Source organism: Mustela lutreola, chromosome 1, assembly GCF_030435805.1.
Source record: "Mustela lutreola isolate mMusLut2 chromosome 1, mMusLut2.pri, whole genome shotgun sequence".
Lineage (NCBI taxonomy): Eukaryota > Metazoa > Chordata > Mammalia > Carnivora > Mustelidae > Mustela > Mustela lutreola.
In genome coordinates, this window is record NC_081290.1 from 151,462,404 (window position 1) to 151,481,164 (window position 18,761).

General features: G+C 39.2%; 1 long non-coding RNA gene across 1 annotated transcript; it reads right to left on the reverse strand.

Moving 5' to 3' along the window:
• Positions 1 to 1,101: 1,101 nt before the first annotated feature.
• On the reverse strand, positions 1,102 to 12,033 carry LOC131819996 (uncharacterized). The gene is made up of 3 exons (XR_009349438.1): positions 11,888 to 12,033; positions 9,759 to 9,935; positions 1,102 to 1,556 (listed from the first exon to the last, which is right to left on the reverse strand). It is a non-coding gene; the product is annotated as an uncharacterized LOC131819996 (long non-coding RNA).
• Between the last annotated feature and the right edge of the window lie 6,728 nt (positions 12,034 to 18,761).

Here is an 18,761-nt window from a genome sequence, read left to right on the forward strand (position 1 = left end):
ATGACAGATGCTGGCGAGGATGCGGAGAAAGGGGAACCCTCCTACACTGTTGGTGGGAATGCAAGCTGGTGCAGCCACTCTGGAAAACAGCATGGAGGTTCCTCAAAATGTTGAAAATAGAACTGCCCTATGACCCAGCAATTGCACTATTGGGTATTTACCCTAAAGATACAAATGTAGTGATCCAAAGGGACACATGCACCCGAATGTTTATAGCAGCAATGTCCACAATAGCCAAACTATGGAAAGAACCTAGATGTCCATCAACAGATGAATGGATCAAGAAGATGTGGTATATATACACAATGGAGTACTATGCAGCCATCAAAAGAAATGAAATCTTGCCATTTGCAACAACATGGATGGAACTAGAGCGTATCATGCTTAGCGAAATAAGTCAAGCAGAGAAAGACAACTATCATATGATCTCCCTGATATGAGGAAGTGGTGATGCAACATGGAGGCTTAAGTGGGTAGAAGAAGAATAAATGAAACAAGATGGGATTGGGAGGGAGACAAACCATAAGTGACTCTTAATCTCACAAAACAAACTGAGGGTTGCCGGGGGGAGGGGGTTTGGGAGAAGGGGGTGGGATTATGGACATTGGGGAGGGTATGTGATTTAGTGAGTGCTGTGAAGTGTGTAAACCTGGTGATTCACAGACCTGTACCCCTGGGGATAAAAATATATGTTTATAAAAAATAAAAAATTAAAAAAAAAAAAAAAAAAGAAAACATACTATAAGTGGAAGTTGATTTGGTACATTAATACACATGGAAAGCAAAGATGTACCATCTATAAAATGGGTCTATAAATATTTACAAGAAAAATATGTGCAAGAATTGGCATAAATATAAATATACTATATATACTGATGAAAAGAGCAGTTCCACACTCACAAATACACATGAATGCATGATTCTGTGTATCAAATATTTTCATCCACAACTATCAATCATAATATTAATCATAATTAATAATTATTATACACTATATAATATAAAAATTATGTATTAATATATAATAAATTAATATATTATATTACTAATATAATATAATTAATAATTAATAATATTAATCATGATGTATTAATCATAATAACTATGAACACTAACTTTCTTTGCCTTTTTTGGTGTCTGAACAAACTTTGAGAGGATTATTTGGACAGTCCAGGTTTCCTAAAGAATTAACTGGAGAAGTTTGAATAGGTGTAGCAAACAGAAGTATTCAAAATGATCTGATTTATCTTAAAGCAACTTCAGAGCTTTGTAGGTGGTAGGCTGAGGAGGTGAGGTGGCAGACAAAGTGTGAGAGCCAAAGAGAGTGCCCCATAATTATTTTGGAAGGAGAAAAGAAAGTAAGGAATCAGCCAAACTTTAGCAAAATTGTTGGTAGTAGGTGGGGAAGAGGACTCATATGGATAGTGGCAATGAACCCCGTTGTAAGAGTGTGCCACCTTCTCCTTGTGGTAGTGAACTTCATGTATTAATCTGGTAGGCTCTGGTCCCCAGATGTTTCAGTGTAGTTCTTTCTTTTCTTCTTTTTAATTTAAATTCTGTTAATTAACAAAGAGTGTATGATTAGTTTCAGAGGTAGAGTTCAGTGATTCATCAGTTGTATATAACAAACAGTGCTCATCACATCACATATCCTCCTTAATGCCCATTACCTTGTTACCCTACCCCTTCACTCCCCTCCCCTCCAGGAACCCTTAGGTTCCTATGATTAAGAGATTCTTGGTTTGTCTCCGTCTCTGATTTTGTCATCTATTATTTTTCCCTTCCTTTCCCTATGGTCCTCTGTTTTGTTTCTTAAATTCCATATATGAGTGAAATCATATGACAATTGTCTTTCTCTGACTGAATTATTTTGCTTAGCATAATACCCTCTAGTTCCACCCATGTTGTTATAAATGACAAGATTACACCTTTCTGATGGTTGATTGGTATTCCATTGTATATATAGACCACAACTTCTTTATCCATTCATCTGTTGATGAACATCTGGGCTCTTTCCAGTTTGGCTACTGGGGACATTGCTGCTACAAACATTGTGGTACAGGTGCCCCTTCGGATCACTACATTTGTATCTTTGGGGTAAATATTTGGTAGTGCAGTTGCTGGGTGATAGGGTAGCTCTATGTTTAACTTTCTGAGGAACCTCCATACTGTTTTACAGAGTGGCTGTACCAGCTTGCATTCCCACCAACAGTGTAGGAGGGTTCCCCTTTCTCTGCATCCTCAATGCAGAGAAATGTTGTTTATTGATTCCTGACTTGTCAGTTTTAACCATCTGACTGGCGTGAAGTAGCATCTCATTGTGGGTTTGATTTGTACTTCCCTGATGCCAAGTGATGTGGAGCACTTTTTCATGTATCTGTTGGTCATCTGAATGTCTTCTTTGGAGAAAAGTCTGTTCATGTCTTCTGCCCATTTCTTGACTGGATTATTTGTTCTTTGGGTGTTGAGTTTAACAAGTTCTTTAGAGATTTTGGATAATAGTACTTTATCTGATAAAACATTTGCAAATATCTTCTCCCATTCTGTAGGTTGTCTTTTGGTTTTGTTGACTGTTTCCTTTGCTGTGAAAATGTTTTTTATCTTGATGAAGTCCCAATAATTCATCTTTGCCTTTGTTTTCCTTGCCTTTGGAGACATGTCTAGCAAGAAGTTACGGCAACTGAGATCAAAGAGGTTGTTCTCTAGGATTTCAACGGATTCCTGTTTCACATTTAGGTCTTTCATCCATTTTGAGTTTATTTTTGCATATGGTGTGAGAAAATGGTCCCATACCATTCTTCTGCATGTGGCTATCCAGTTTTCCCAACATCATTTGTTGAAAGAGACTATCTTTTTTCCACTGGATATTCTTTACTGCTTTGTCAAAATTAATTGATCATGTAAACCATAAGTGACTCTTAATCTCACAAAACAAACTGAGGGTTGCTGGGGGAGGGTGGGGAGGGAGAGGGCGGTGGGGTTATGGACATTGGGAAGGGTATGTGCAGTGAAGTGTGTAAACCTGGCGATTCACAGACCTGTACCCCTGGGAATAAAAATACATTATATGTTTATAAAAAAAAATTTTTAATTAAATTAAGTGAAATAAGTCAAGCAGAGAGAGTAAATTATCATATGGTTTCACTTATTTGTGGAGCATAACAAATAACATGGAGGACAAGGGGAGCTAGAGAGGAGAAGGGAGTTGGGAGAAATTGGAAGGGGAGGTGAACCATGAAACTATGGACTCTAAAAAACAATCTGAGGGGTTTGAAGGGGCGGGGGGGTGGGAGGTTGGGGGAACCAGGGGGTGAGTATTAGAGAGGGCACGGATTGCATGGAGCACTGGGTGTGGTGCAAAAACAAGGAATACTGTTATGCTGAAAATACAAATTTTAAAAAAAGAAAATTTTTAAAAAATTAAATTTAAAGATTAGTTGATCATAGAATAGAGGATCCATTCTGGGTACTCTATTCTGTTCCATTGATCTATGTGTCTGTTTTTGTGCCAGTATCATACTGTCTTGATGATTACAGCTTTGTAATAGAGCTTGCAGTCTGGAATTGTGATGTCACCAGCTTTGGTTTTCTTTTTCAACATTCTCCTGGAGATTCAGGGTCTTTTCTGATCCCATGCAAATTTTAGGATTATTTGTTCCAGCTCTGTGAAAAATGTTGATGGTATTTTGATAGGGATTGCACTGAATGTGTAGATTGCTCTAGGTAGATAGACATTTTAGCAACATTTGTACTTCCAATCCATGAGCATAGAACATTTTTCCATTTCTTTATCTCTTCCTCCATTTCTTTCATGAGTGTTCTATAATTTTCAGAGTACAGACCTTGACCACTTTGGTTACCTTTATTGCTAGGTATCTTACGGTTTTTGGTGCAATTGTAAATTGGATTGATTCCTTAATTTCTCTTCCTCCTGCCTCATTGTTAGTGTATAGTAATGCAACTGATTTCTGCACATTGACTTTATATCCTATGAATTTGCTGAATTCCTATATGAGTTTTAGCAATTTGGGGGTAGAGTCTTTCCCATATAGAGTTTCATGTCATCTGCAAAGAGTGAGAGTTTGACTTCTTTGCTGATTAGTATGCCTTTTATTTCCTTTTGTTGGCCAGTTGCTGAGCATAGGACTTCTAGTACTATGTTGAACAGCAGTGGTGATAGTGATCATTGTCATGTTCCTGACCTTAGAGGGCAAAGCTCTCAGTTTTTCCCCATTGAGAATGAAATTCATTGCAGGCTTTTTGTATATGATTTTTATGATATTGAGGTATGTTCCCTCCATCCCTACACTGTGGAGAGTTTTAATCAAGAAAGGATACTGTACTTTGTCAAATAATTTTTCTGTACCTATTGAGAGGATCATATGGTTCTTGCCATTTCTTTTATTAATGTAGTGTATCACATTGATTGACTTGTGGATGTTGAACCACATGTGCAGCTCAAGAATAAATCCTACTTGGTTGTGGTGAATAATCCTTTTAATGCACTGTTGGATCCTATTAGTAGTATCTTTTTTTTTTTTTTATAATTTTTTTAACATCTTTTCTTTTAAGATTTTATTTATTTATTTGACAGAGAGAGATTACATGTAGGCAGAGAGGCTGGCAGAGAGAAAGAGGAGGAAGCAGGCTCCCTGCTGAGCAGAGAGCCCGATGTGGGACTCGATCCCAGGACTCTGGGATCATGACCTGAGCTGAAGGCAGTGGCTTAACCCACTGAGCCACCCAGGCACCCCTATTAGTAGTATCTTGATGAGAATTTTTGCATCCATGTTCATCAGGAATATTGGTCTGTAACTCCTTTTTGGTGGGATCTTTGTCTGGTTTGGGGATCAAGGTAATGCTGGTCTCATAGCAAGAGTTTGGAGGTTTTCCTTCCATTTCTAGTTCTTGAAACAGCTAGAAGAATAGGTATTAATTCTTCTTTAAATGTTTGTTATAATTTCCCTGGAAGCCATCTGGCCCTGGACTCTTGTTTGTAGAATGTTTGTAGAACATTTTTGGTTACTGCTTCAATTTGCTTGCTGGTTTTCAGTCTGTTCAGGTTTTCTATTTCTTCCTGTTCCTGTTTTTATAGTTTATATGTTTCTTGGAATGTATCCATTTCTTCTAGATTGCTTAATTTGTTGGCGTATAGTTGCTCATAATATGATTACATAATTATATTTCTTTGGTGTTGGTTGTAATCTCTCTTCTTCCACTCATGATTTTATTTATTTGGGTCCTTTCTCCTCTCTTTTTGATAAGTCTGGCTAGAGGTTTATTGATTTATTAGTTCTTTAAAAGAATAAGCTCCTAGTTTCCTTGATCATTCTACTGTTCTTTTGTTTTCTTTCTTTGATTTCTGTTCTAATCACTATTAATTCTCTTCTTCTGCTGAATTTAAGCTTTATTTGTTGTTCTTTCTCCAGCTCCTTTAGGAGTAAGGTTAGGTTGTGTATTTGAGACTTTTCTTGTTTCTTGAGAAAGGCTTGAATTGCCATATTAATTCCTTCTTAGGACCACCTTTGCTGCTTGCCAAAGGTTTTGAACTGTTGTTTTTTCATTTTCATTTGTTTCCATAAATTTTTTAATTCCTTTTTAATTTCCTGGTTGACTCATTCATTCTTTAGTAGGATGCTCTTTAACCTCCATATATTTGTGTTCCTTCCAAATTTCCTCTTGTGATTGAGTTCAAGCTTCAAAGGACTGTAGTCTGAAAATACTCAGGGAATGATCCCAATCTTTTGGTACCAATTGAGATCTGATTTGTGACCCAGGATGTGATCTATTCTGGAGAACTTTCCAAGTGCACTTGAGAAGAATGTGTATTCTGTTGCTTTAGGATGGAATGCTCCAAATATACCTATGAAGTCCATCTGGTCTGGTGTGTCATTCAAAGCCCTTGTTTCCTTGTTGATCTTCTGCTTAGATGATTTGTCCATTGCTGTGAGTGGGGTGTTAAAGTTCCCTACTATTTTTATATTACTCTCAATGTGTTTCTTTAATTTTGTTATTGATTGGTTTATAAAATTGGCTGATCTCATGTTAGAGACATAAATATTTACAATTGTTAGATAGTCTTGTTGGATAGACCCTTTAATTATGATATAATGTCCTTCTTCATCTCTTATTACAGTCTTTAGTTCAAAATCTAATATGGTTGGTATAAAGATTGTTACACCAGCTTTCTTTTGATGTCTGTTAGCATGATAAATGGTTCTCACACTCTCACTTAATCTGGAGGTGTCTTTGGGTCTAAAATGAATCTCTTGCAGACAACATATTGATGGGTCTTGCTTTTTTATCTAATCTGGTACCCTGTGTCTTTTTATTAGAGCATTTAGCCCATTTACATTCAGAGTAACTATTGAAAGATATGACTTTAGTGCCATCGTATTACCTTTAGAGTCACACTGTTTCTCTGTACTGTCTCTGTTCCTCTCTGGTCTATGTTACTTTTGAGCTCTCTCTTCACTTAAAGGAGCCCCTTTAATATTTTTTGCAGGGCTGGCATTGATCACAAACTCTTTTAGTTTCTTTTTGTCCTGGAAGCTCTTTATTTCTCCTTCTATTCTGAATGACAGCCTTGCTGGATAAAGTATTCTTGGCTGCATATTTTTCTCATTTAGCACCTTGAATATATGTTGCCTGTCCTTTCTGGCCTATCAGGTATCTGTGGATAGGTCTGCCACTAGGTTTATGCTTCTACCCTTGTAGGTTAAGGATCTCTTGTCCCAAGATGCTTTCAGAATTTTCTCTTTGTCTCTGAAATTTGCAAGTTTCATTATTATATGTCAAGGTGTTGACCTCTTTTTATTGATTTTGAGGGGGGAGTTCTCTGTGACTCCTAGACATGAATGTCTATTTCCTTCCCCAGATTAGGGAAGTTCTTAGCTTTAATTTGCTCAAATATACTTTTTGCCCCCCTTCTCTCTCTCTCTCTCTCTCCTCCCTCTTCCTCTGGGACCCCAATTATTCTAATATTATTTCACTTTATGGTTTCATTTATCTCTCAAACTACCCCCTCATGATCCAGTTGTTGTTTACCTCTTTCTCAGTTTTTTTTTTAATTTTCCGTGATTTTGTCATGTATATCACTAATTTTCTCTTCTGTCCCATTTATCCTAGCAGTTAGAGCCTCTGTTTTTTATTACATCTCATTAATAGCCTTTTTTGTTTTGACCTGATTAGATTTTAGTTCTTTTATTTTTCCATAAAGGGATTCTCTAGTGTCTTCTATGCTTTTCTGAAGCCTGGCTAGTATCTTCATAATTGTTATTCTGAATTCTAGTTCTGACATCTTATATCCATACTGATTAGGTCTCTAGCAGTGAATACTGCCTCTAGTTTTCTTTTTTGGAGTGAGTTCTTCCATCTTGTCATTCTGTTCAGAGATGAAGAAATGAACCAGAGGGCAAAATACAAAAATAGCAACAACAACCTCAGAAGAATATACACTAAACAAATTACAAGAGACCAAAAACCAAAAAGAGAGAGAGAGAATATAATCAAACAGGTGAATAAAACAGAGCTATGCACTAGATCTTGGGTGTATTTTGGTCTGTTAGAAGAAACTAGGTCCCAAAATTGTAAAGAAAGAAAAACTTTTACAAAAATAAAATTGAATAAAATGAGAGGAAGCCAAAAATGTAAAATATATAGAAATAGAACATAAATATAAATATAAAAATGAAAATTTAAAAAGACTTAAGGACTTTATAAAACAAGAAATTTGTTGAAAAAGAAAAAAATTTAAACTGAAAGACTAAAGAATCATGAGGAAGAAAACACAAATTCTATATACTATTTTCTCCTAGTGCTGAAGTTTGTATTTCTGTGTGTTTGGTAAACGTGGTATTAGCTGGAAGTCCCTACTGGTCTTCTGGGGAAAGGGCCTGTTGCTGCACTGATTCTCAACTATCTTTCCCTGGGTGAGCTAGCACAAACCTTCCCAGGGGGCCAGACTCAGTGTAAGCAAATCCAGAGCCAATATGGGGTTTGAAAATGGCTGCACCCCATCTCTAGCCCTGGAGTTGAAGGCTCACACCCCCCACTCCTCAGTGTGCCCTCAGACAGTCAATCACTCCTGTCTCCATGGTTTCCATCCCCACTCTGCCTATGACCAAGTGTTTTAACTCCAGCTTGCAACTTATTTCAAGTCCCCAAAATTTACAAACTCTTATGGTACACACCCGTGCCACTCCTCCTGGGGGAGGGAAGAAGGTCTCACCAGGGTTCTGCCACTTGCTGGGCCTCTGCTTGGGGAGCAGTCACCCAATCATGAAGGGGTTCACAGTTTATGGAAATCCTGAGCTGAAAGCCCACTCCTGGTCTTGCTGTTTTCAGCTGGCTTCTCCACTCTGATGTTTGGGAACTCTGCTGCACTCAGGCACCTCCATTCTTTTTGTGACCCAGGGGATCCTGAGACCACCCCACCCCACCTGGGGTTCCACCCTACTTCTCCACCTGAGCACCTTTCAGACAGGGACATCCCCCACTAGAGCAGACTTTTAAAAATTCCAATTTTGCATGTTCTGCTGCTGTATCACTCTCTGGTAACTGGCTTAAGGCAGTTCCCTACCCATACAGTTTATCTTCTGGTATATCACCTCAAATCCACTTCTTCACACCTCCTACCTTGCAAGAAGTGGTTGCTTTTCTATTCGTAGAGTTGTAGCAATTCTTTTCTTAGGTCTCCAGTTGAGTTCATAGGTGTTCAAAATTATTTGATAGCTATCTAGCTGAATTCCAAAAACCAGACAAAACTAGGGTTCCCTACTCCTCTGCCATCTTCCCACCTCTGTCTAGTTATTAAATTAATTGCATTTAAGTCAGTAGTCTTTGACTAAAACCAGATTATCCTCCATAATGTGGGTGGGTCTCATCCAATCAGTCAAAAGTCAAAGGTGTTAAGAGCAAAGACAAGTTTTCCAGAGCAATTTTTCCCAATATTGCAGCATGGAAATTCTGCCTGAGTTTCCAGCCTGCTGCCCTGTGTAATTCAGATTCAAGACTACAACATCGGCTCTTACTGAATCTCCAGCCTGCCAGCCTACCCCACAGGTTTTAGACCTGCCAGCCACCGCACTCACATCAGCCAATTCCTTAGAGCAAATCTAGATAGATGGTTGATAGATAGGTAGGTAGATAGATGATGATGATAGATGATAGATAGATAGATAGATAGATTAGATAGATAGATAGACATGGTAAATAGATGAGAGACAGAGATGTTCTGTTTCTGTTTCTCTGGAGAACTTTAACTAACACATTCTTTTTGTACCAATGAGCCCAAGATGGGAACAAGTTGTGCAAAGAGGGGCCTGGACAAAGCAGAAAAGCTGTAACAAATGAGGAAGACTATGGCCAAGAACTCCAGTTCACTCTATCTATAGACCACTTTTCCAAAAACAAAAAGAGTCTTCAGAAGGTATTTGGTGGCCCCTACCACCCCCATGTGCACAGACTCTCTCTCTCTCTCTCTCTCAAGAAAGAAAAAAGAAAGGCTATTTTATAGCACAAAGTGTGAAAATCTGTACATATTTTGAATGCATTGTGAGCCCTCAAAGAAATCCCCAGCTTAGAACTGGCCCTGGTGACTACTGGTTCACCCTTGTCCACACCGTTGGGAGGGTCACAAATCCTGCAGACCAAACTCAAACCAAACCCTCAGAGCAAATGCATAGGATTCAAGCATATCCACTTGAAAATGCTCTATTTCAAAGAACTAAATCATTGGCCATTTTCCCCACAGGTACCTGCTTGATACAGCTCGCAAGGTGAGAGTCATGTAGCGTTCCTTGTGATTGGAGGCCCACATGCTGCGGGAAGTCTACATTGCTCATCTGGTATTTCCTTTTTCTTCCTTCCTGAAGGACGTTGCACTGGGATTCATGAGCCTTGCTGGACTAACCCGAACGAGTACACAAAAATGTCTGAGTATAAATGAGAAATAAGTCAAAGTGATGTACTTATATCAGTAGCAGCAGAAAATGTCAGTGATGAAATTTAAAAAGTCAGTTTTAATTCTGGGAATATGTAAGTCAAAGCCCATTTGATGTCAGATGGGGCTAATAAGTTAAAAATTCAATCAGAAATGATAAGAACCTGTCAATGTTCCAAGAAGTCCCTCCTAAGCCCTTCTGTGACAGTAGCCAAGTGAGCCCGGTAAAGATGCAAATTAGACCCACTCACACCTCTGTTCAAAACCCTTCTGTGTGCTCTTAAAATCCAAACTTCCTTCCATGGCTCCAAGGCCTTCTGCCCCTTCTTCCCCAGCTCACAGTCCACCACGTACACTGGCCTCTCTGGTGGCCATAACCAAGCTCCTTTCTGCCTCTGAGTCCCCACTGAGGACTCAGAGGAATGGAGGAACTCTGGAACAGGAGGCTGTTCCCTCTGCCCAAAACATGCTTCCTGCAACTGGTATGCTCCGCCTCTCAGCCTTGACGTAGCCTCCTGAGAGAAGCCTGCCTGATGTTGCCATCTAAGCACACCATTCCTTGTGTTCGTCTCTATCTCCACAGCCTGTTTATCACCTTAAAAGCACTAAAGACAACCTGTTTCATGTGTGTACTTGTGACCTGTTTCTGTACTAAAACGTCCACTCCCTGAGCACAGACACCTTGCCTCCTGTCTTGTCTGCTGGTAAAGTTCTGTTGAAAGACACTTATCACCTGTACCCTGGAGACAAATAATACATTATATGTTAATAATTTTTTAAAAGGTAGGGAAAAAAAAAAAGGAAAGACACTTATCTGTGGGTTTCCACAGTCCTGTGTGTCTTGTGGGAAAGACGATGATGGCTCTTGGTGCTCGAATATTTTTTCAAGGATATTTGCCTAGTGAACAGCCTTGGAAGATCTGGGAGTGCCTCCCTCCAGATCTAGTCAGTTCTGCTTCCTGTCCAGTGTAATAAAGATAATGTCTGCTTCTGGAGCAAAGGGCCAGCCCACGTATGGCACATTAGTCATGCAGCTCAAAGCAACCAAATCTAAACATAAACTAAACAAAATTGTGTTTAGACTACATAAATATGTTCACAGCTGTGTCTTGGGGCAGCGGTGTGCAGAGAAGCTGGTGTGTGGTGAGCTGGGTGGCAGCTGGGTGTGGCGAGAAGCCACCAGAAGTTTCCAGGCCCTTGAGGACTGTTGATAATGTTCTTTTAGTTGTTAAGCTGGATGGTGGGCTCACAAATGTTCATCTTATTATCATGTGTCATAACCCATATATATTGACAATTATTTTGTATTTTCAAACATTTCATCATTAACATTTTATTATATAACATTAGGAGTGGTCATCTCAAGGTAGTAAGATTATGGGTTATTTCCTTCTACTACATGATTTTCTGAATTTTCTTTTTTTTTCAATAATACGTATTATTTCTAGAAGCAGAAAGCATAAACCTTGCAAAATATATTATTTAGAAGGTATACTGACAAATTACAAGTGGAACTTTGACAATCTCTTCTATTTAAGGTGAACAATAATCAAGGCCTTTCTTCTAGTTATGGAATAGAAATCCAGAGAGACTTGAAGACCCCTCTGTAACTTTGGCTTTCAGATTTCTCCTCCTACTATATACATTGTGTGCTTGTGACTACTGTTCTCATTTCCCAAATACACCATGAAATTTATTTCATATATAGGTATATGCATGTATACATAAGTAGCATTGTATATGTATTTATAACACAAGAATATATAAGGCTTGCATTAAATATAAATAATACTACATGTGGTTACATAATGTGTAACCACAGCTAGGGGTTAAATTGTATCCCCCAAAAAAGATACATGGAAGTCCTAACCCCCCAGTACCTCACAACATTATCTTATTTGGAAAGAGTGTCATTGTACTTGTGAATTAAGATAAGGTACTTACTGGATACTGGAGTAGCATGGGCCTCTTATCCAGGGGACAGGTGTCCTCTCGAAATAGAGGAATGCTGAACGCAAGCACTCACAGAAGGAAGACGACATGAAGGGACACACAAGGAACAGAGAGCCATGTGATGATAGACACAGAGAGTGGCTGATGTATCTACAAGCTAAGGAAAGCAAGGGCTTGCAGGAAATGACAAGAAACCAGAAGAGGTTTTACAGTTTTCAGAGAGAGCGCAGCCTCACTGACACCTTGATTTCAGACCACCAGCCTCCCGACCTGTGAGAAAATACATTTTTGTTGTTTCAAGTCACCCAATTTGTGGTACTTTGGAGGCAACCCTAAGAAACAAATATATATGCGTAATATATCTTATATACATACTTAGAATAGATCATATGTACAATGGCATATATTATCTATATTATGGATGACACATGTATAAACACATATAATATATAGTACATTATATATATTACACACATATATGCCTATAAAACAAGCACCTGGGAAAAGTTCAAACATTATAGAAATGTACAAAATAAGTAAAAGTCTCCCTCCCTTCTCAGTTGCCAGCCCAGCAGCTAACTACTGGTAGTAGTACCCTTCTGATGCATTTTCAAAAATCTTTTATGCATATCTTAGTGAATGTATAACATGTCTGTGATAGACAGAATAATGCTCCCAAAAGATGTCCACATCCTAACCTCCAGAACCTGGGACTATGTTGTGTCACATAGAAAAACAGACTTTTGCAGATGTCATGAGATTAAGGGTGTTGAGATAAGGAGACTGTTTGGGATCATCCCTGTGTACCTAATGGAATCACAAGAGTCCATGTAAGAGTGAAACAAGAACATCAGGGTCAGAGGGAGACTTGGAGATGTTACACTTTCAAGATAAAGGAGCCAAAGAATGCTGCTAGTCTCTAGACTCTGGAAAAGGAAGGAAACAGATTCTCCCCTAGAGCCTCCAGAAACAAGGCAGCCTTTCTTGGTTTTAGCTCAGGGAGGCCCATTTCAGATTGCTGACATAGAGAACAGTAAGAGAATAAAGCTGTCTTACTTTAAGCCAATATATTTATGGCAACATGTGACAGGAGCAATAGGAAATTCATAGGATATGTGTGAGAATGACATGGAGGAAAAAACTTATTTGACATGGGGAAGAGTTGTTTCATATCTACAGTCCCTCACCAATTTACATGGGATGATGGTGCCAGGATGCAGCCTGGAGAAACAGAGGTGTTTTGCTTGAGAAAAGGAGAACCTGAGAGAAGCCCCAGGAAGACCCAGTGTAGGAGGAGCTGGGGTGACAGAGCTCAGAAGGAAAGGGACAGGTGGAGATGGATAGCTTGGTAGTTTAAGAAGAACCAACAGCTGGGGGTGGGAGGGTGGAAAGAAGTAACTAAGTGAGATTTTTTTAAGTTAAAGTTCATCATTTGGCAAATGTTATAACCATCTCCTCCATCTCTCCAGGACAATTTGAGGAAAACTAACATTATTTACTCATGTTTTGTGGAATGAGAGCTGACTTAGGAAATGCAACAAAGTGTGATCCTGTTTTGAGGTGAGTTCAGTGTTCCAAATGGTGCCTATAATGGCTCAGGCACAGTGTGGATTAAACAATCACTCTAGAACTAAGGCAAATGTGTCCCTCAAGAGGAAGGCCAAATGGAAAGTGTCAGATCCAGTGGAGAGGAGACCCTGTCAGCATGAGTCATGGTGGCCTTCGGAGAGAACCTGGAGTAACAAGCAGTAACTCAGCATGACCAAAGAGAAATGCCCTACACATGTTGAGATTTTTTTGGATGGACATGCACACATAACATTCATTATGCAAACTTAGTAGAGTGAAAAAGTCTAAGAAACTTAATGAAATCCTAGACTGGAAGGAATTTGGTGTTTAATCATGCCCCAGTGGATATCCTCATTCTCCAGGAAACTGAGATCTCCCCTGGAAGGGAAAGGAGACCCATGAAGATACAACACACAGAGTCTCTACTTTGGGTCCTGCCCCATCTGCAGAGGGCATAGGCTTGTTGTCGAGGAAACTTCCCAGGTGGAGGCTGCCTACTTTAGAGCCTGGAGACTTTTCCTGGGAAGGCAGTGCCAGGGATGCTGAAAGAAGCCCCTGGGGATGCTGTTTGGAAGTTTGGTAGATTCAAAATCATGGCCACAGCATTTGTCAGCATGTCCCACCACGAGGTGGTGTGTATTTCTTCACCCTTTGAATCTGGGATGGTCTTGCTATGTGTTTTGGTCCACTGAATGTGATAGAAGGGACACTGGAGGGGTTCTAGATCTTAAGATGCCTGCAGCTTCCACTTTCTCTTTCTTTTTACACAACCACCATGTAAGAAGTCTGGGCTCTCCTGCCGGAGAAAGAGGACACATAGAGCAAGAGACCCCTAAGGACAAGAGATTGTAGAGAGAGGGAGGTCATGTGAAAGAGACCCCAGATCCCCCAGCTGAGAGACACACGGATGCTCCATCCATGTGAGGGAGGTATATGGGATTCCAAAGGACATCACATGAAATGGATGAGCTGTTCTCACTGAGCTCTGCCCAAATTCCTGCCCACAGATTCATAAGCAACAAAATAGTTGTTTTTACCCACAGAGACCTGGGGTGCTCGGCTGCAGCAATAGATACCTGACCCAGCATGAGAGAACAAGAAAATGAATACATCTCAGTTAACTGAAAGTTTTAAGGGCCCAGAACGTCTGGATGGCTCAGTGGTTAATCAACTGACTCTTGATTTAAGCTCAGGTCATGATCTGAGGGTCCTTGAAATGAGCCCTATGACAGGCTCCAGCTCAGCTGAGAGTCTGCTTTTAGATTTTCTCCCACTCCCTCTGTTCCCCACCAATTCCTCATGCTCTTGTCTTCTCTCACACCCTCTCTCTAATAAATAAATCTTCTTTTAAAAGAGGAAGTGTTCAGGGCCCAATCTTAGAAAGCATACAGGAAATCAGACTACAATGGGCCATCTGACTCTGCATGTCAACTCATCCAAAAACAGCAAGTATCTGACACCAAATTCTTAAAGAATAATCTTATAGGTGAGACATATCTTTATAAGGTATGTCATACAGAAAGCTTCCTAGAACTCTCTTTGGAGTTTCTCTTTATCAAATGTTTTTCACAATAACAACTTCCAAAAATCAATCTCTCTCCCTCCTTCTTTCTGCTCATACGCATTCACACATGCACACACATGCACACATATGTACACATGCACGCATACATACCATTCTCTACCTGCCTACCACCTCACTCTTCCTACATCTCTGGCCACCATCCGTGTGTCTAGAGATGCTCACTGCTTCCCAAAGCCCCATAGGAAACATAACCTCTTCTTCATTGACTCTTCTTTTCCTGTAGTGAGGAGCCACTTGGAATTCAGATGGACCTATTGTCTTCTTCATTGCTTACTCAAGTATGACAGCCACCTTGCCAAGACCAGTACTAGTATTTTCACATATTTGATTTCCTTTCTTCTGATTACAGTTGAAGGCCAAGGCACCCTTTCAGTTCCAGCTCAATGCCACTTCTCAAAAACCTCTTTCCTGGGGCACCTGGGTGGCTCAGTCAGTTGAGTGTCCAACTCTTGATCTCAGCTTGGGTCTTGATCTTGGGGTCATGAGTTCAAGCTCCTCATTGGGCTCCATGCTGGACATGGAGCCTACTTTAAAACAAAAACAAACAGAAGACAAAACAAAAATACAATTCTGTTCATGTACTTAACTCCCACCCTACACATAAATGTATCAACTGGAATCAGCATGTTTCTTTGTTTACCCCCATATTATCCTTCCACCATGTTCTACATGGGTCTGGCTGTTTCACTAGTTTATAACCTGCTTAAGTCAAGTGCTGTGTCTTATTAATCTTTGTAACCATCATAGGATCTAACTTAATACCATGCACATGGCAGGCATTCAAATTGAATATAATTTAAACTAGGTCAACGATTCAGGTCTGATTAAAAAAAAAAAAGGCATGTTTGTTAAGATAAGCTGGGGACATTTGCATACTAAGCCAGTCCAAACAGGAAGCAACATCAAATAATAGATTATTTAAAATATAAACATTTACCATTTTAAAACCAAAAAGTAATGGATTTTATTTAGATAGTAATAATAGGAGTGACATTTTTGTTCTACTTTTCAGTGTTTTTCTAATTTACTTAAAGAGATATATGCTTATTCAAATGAGTAAATCAGAAAAGAGAAATTATAGTATCATTTATGTTTAATCCACTGGATGCTCTTTCTCAAAATAATATTAAGGCAGATATATTGTTTCTTCAGCCTGAAAGAATTGTTCACCAGTTTTCTGGCTCAATCAGCTGAAAATTCTACAAGAAAGAAAAATATGTTTGGTCCAGTCCTCTGACAACAGAAGTGAAGTATCTAAAAGTCAGTCAACCCACATGCCCAGCTGGCCAGCTTCCCTGTCTCCAGCTGATACTTGGGGTTAAGTTCAGTCCCAGATTTATGGGTGAAAATCTTCCATCACATCCCATCCAGATGAATTATCAAAATGGCTATAGTCTTATTATTTGAAACCTTTTCAAATTCAGACTTCAAGAAATACCATTATTATTTGGGGAGGCTTCATCCTGATCTTTGTCCTTAGGAGGGTATAACGTTTTTATTAAAGTAAGACTTAATTTCTTGATCTAGAATTAAAATTCTTTACTACCTGATGCAGTCTTCCCTTTCAGCTTAATTTCCAGGTACTTTCTGGAACCAAGTTTCTCCGTGTTGGCTGGTAGACCATCTGTATCAGGATCACCTGAGTGCTGGTCAAGGTAGACTCCTGAGCCCATCTACTGATGCAGAACTAAAAACAAGTCTCCCAGGTGATGTTCTGGTCCACAAAATCTTCAGAGTCACTCTGCAGAGCCAGGAGACTGCTCACTGTTCCTCCAAGACAGAACATAGTTTTGTCTTCTCCACCTATAACACTTTCTCTTCCTCCTTTGCTGATGCCTGCTTTCTTTTCTAAACCTAGCTTAAATGTCACCTGCCTCACTATCCCTCTGATACAGACTAAATGTTTGCATCCTCCCAAAATTTGTATGTTAAAGCCCTAATCACCAGTGTAGCTGTATTTAGAGTGGAGGCCTCTAACGAAGTAGTTGAGGTTAAATGAAGTCATAAAGATGAAGCCCTAATCTGAATTTGTGTCCTCATAGGAAGAGACACCAAAGCTCGCTCGCTCTCTCCTCTCTCTCTCTCTGAATGTGCACAAAGAATTGGTCATATGAGTAATGTAGAGAGGAGGTAGCCAAGAGAAGAGATCTCAGAATGATCTTTACCTTGCCAGCAACTTGATCTTGAACTTCCCAACGTCCAAAACAGAGAGAAAATAAATTTCCATTGTTTAAGCCTCCCAATCCATGGTATTTTATTGGACAGAAAAAATTATTTCTTTGATCTCCCTCACTTATCATTTTTTAAAGATTTTATTTATATATTATAGTTATTATATAACTATATATACAACTATATATAGTTATATATAATATATTAATATATAAATAATTATTTATTTATAAATAATTAAAACATATATTTTATTATATGTTATATATAATAAAATATAAATAATTAAAAATATATAAATAACTATATAATATAACATATTATATATTATAAATAAAGACATTTATTTAAGATTTTATTTATTTGAGAGAACAAGCAGGGGAAGCGACAGGCAGAGGAAGAAGTAGGCTCCCCACTGAGCAAGGACACCCCCCACCCCCCATGTGGGACTCAATCCCAGGACCCTGGGATAATGACCGGAGTTGAAGGCAGATGCTTAACTAACTGAGACATCCCGGCATCTCCTTATCACTTTGTATTGTAAGAAGTTGGATCCTGTCTGGCCTCCCATAGAGGGGAGCTTCTTGAGGACAGGGAAGCCCTGGCAGCCAGCAGAGTCCTGTTGGAGCTGAGTACAGGACAGGTGAGCTAGGACTGGAAGGACAGGTCAAGCGCATTCAAGGAGCAGTCTAAAGGATAGTAACAGAATGTGCTGGCAAGATCATGAACTTAAATATCCAAAAGACTGTGTTTAAATTCTGTACTCATCCTTACTGGCTACATGACCCAAGGAGGTCACATAAGCCTCCCTGAATCTCCCATTTCCTCACGTGAAAAATAAGGGCCCCTTTTCAGGTGAGGTTGCCAGATCAAATGCAAGATGCCTAGTTAATTTGACTTTCAGATAAATAACATTTTTTTTTTTAGTATCAGTAAGCTCTGTGCAATATTGGGGACATACTTTTACTATGAAAAATTATTTATTATGTATCTGAAAGTCAAATTTAACTAGGTATCTTGTATTCCATTTACTAAATCAGGAACCTTATCCAGGGTTATTGTGAGCTTTCAGAAAAATGATTACAAGGGCCTGTCAGCCTCATGCCTGCAGTTGGCTCTTGGTGGTAGCACTTATTAAACAATAGAAACCATTAACATTACCTGAGCGAGAGCATGACAGAACCATCTATCTTAGGGGCTCTAAATTTAGCTCTGGCCGAAAACAATATTTGAGATTTCTTAACATGCCTAGAAGTAGAAGGTTGAGCTCATTTAAAATATATCACGTAAGTAGCTTTCAATTATTACTCTATCTTTTGCAGGTTCTGCCTCAGCAACTCCGTAACCCGGTGATTTTGAAATGTCGAAAATCTTTGCATATAATGAATGGGAATAATCATTTTCCCCCAAAATGCCTTGGCTCTGATGATACAGTGTGTCAGACATATGGTCTGACTCGAATGACAATTGACTAAATCATTGTTTCCGCTCAATTAACTTACAGCCCCGGGTAGCGTTCTGAGCTTCCGTCTCCTGATA